Source organism: Eptesicus fuscus, chromosome 11 (genome assembly GCF_027574615.1).
Source record: "Eptesicus fuscus isolate TK198812 chromosome 11, DD_ASM_mEF_20220401, whole genome shotgun sequence".
Taxonomy (NCBI): Eukaryota; Metazoa; Chordata; class Mammalia; order Chiroptera; family Vespertilionidae; genus Eptesicus; species Eptesicus fuscus.
The window spans coordinates 27,483,356-27,484,601 of NC_072483.1; the positions used below are offsets into that span (position 1 = coordinate 27,483,356).

A 1,246-nucleotide genomic window follows, 5' to 3' on the forward strand; every position below is an offset into this window, starting at 1 on the left:
TTTAACAAATACCTCTGCACTGTATAAATGTATAACTTCTTGCATTGCATACAAATGTAATTTTGGAGGTTACATTTGGGGTATATTCTAATGGTACAGCTGCAATAGCAAGAAAAATTCTGGAATAGCTGCCTTACTTAAGGAAGTTGTATCATAATGTGAAGCAGCACAATAGTTTCTTCATGGAAAATGTTATGTTAGGACGCTGAGGGGCCAGAGGCAGCGTAGAGTCCTCGGTAACCACTTGTGCTGCCATGAACGTGGCTGAGGTGGAGTTTCTGGCGGAGAAGGAGATCCCGAACTTCAGTCTGGAAGTAACTACCTCATGGGTCGGAGGTAAGGGGCCCTTTAACCCAGGCTTTCAAGTGCAAGTGCCTCTCAGGTTGGTGATTAACCTGAAACAAAGACAGAAGTGTCCTTTGCTTCCTCCAGAGTGGATGGATGGGCAAAAGTTGGGGAAGATTAGGGATCGTGGAAGAATGAAGAAAATTTTACCCCTATGCATAGCTCTTACTGACCAAACTCCTAATAAATCATGTTTCAGACAACATCCCCAAAGCAGATCAAGGATGTGTGTGACACTCCCATGCCAAACTCCAGCTTTGTGAGGCAGCAGGAGGCACGTGCCAAGCTGGATAACTTGACCTTCGTGGAGATCCACACCAGCGGGGCTTTCCTCACACAAGCGCTCAGTCACATGTACACACTCTGCACAAACCTGCAACGTTCTGAAAGTGCCCAGTCTCAGGACTCTGATTTGCAGAGGCCTGTGTCTGCCGGCAGGAGGCTTGCGGGGTGGTGTGTGAGTGCTCAGGATGGAGGTACTCATAGGTCTGGTTTTCGAGGACCATTTTTGAGGAGAAGAAAAACGTGGACTGAAGCAAGGAGTGGATTCATGACATTGTTGGAATCGGGTTGTGCTTAGTCCTCAAGATAGTCTTTAATTTCACATCTGTCACTAGAAGCCAACTGTTCTTTTATAGGGGGAGAAAAAAGCTTCGGCAAATAAGCAATCCTCCCTCGCAGAGTCTCAGGGCTCCCACGGAACTGTTATATGTGGTGAGTGTTCAGTGACCTTAGGTGCTGCTTTGAAAAGATAGACATACAAGTGGTGATGTGGCCCTAGGGCTTTTTTTTTTTTTTTTTGTCTTTATTGATAGGATCTCTTGGGCTAATCTTAGAATCTAGAAATTGCTCACACAGAGACTAAACTGTTGAAAATCCTATCTTGGTTATTTATCTTAGA

At 45.1% G+C, this 1,246-nt stretch overlaps 1 pseudogene; it reads left to right on the plus strand.

The window, feature by feature from the left end:
- The first annotated feature begins 254 nt into the window (after window positions 1-254).
- Window positions 255-925, plus strand: LOC103287823 (DNA replication complex GINS protein PSF2-like; annotated as a pseudogene).
- The last annotated feature ends 321 nt before the right edge of the window (window positions 926-1,246 follow it).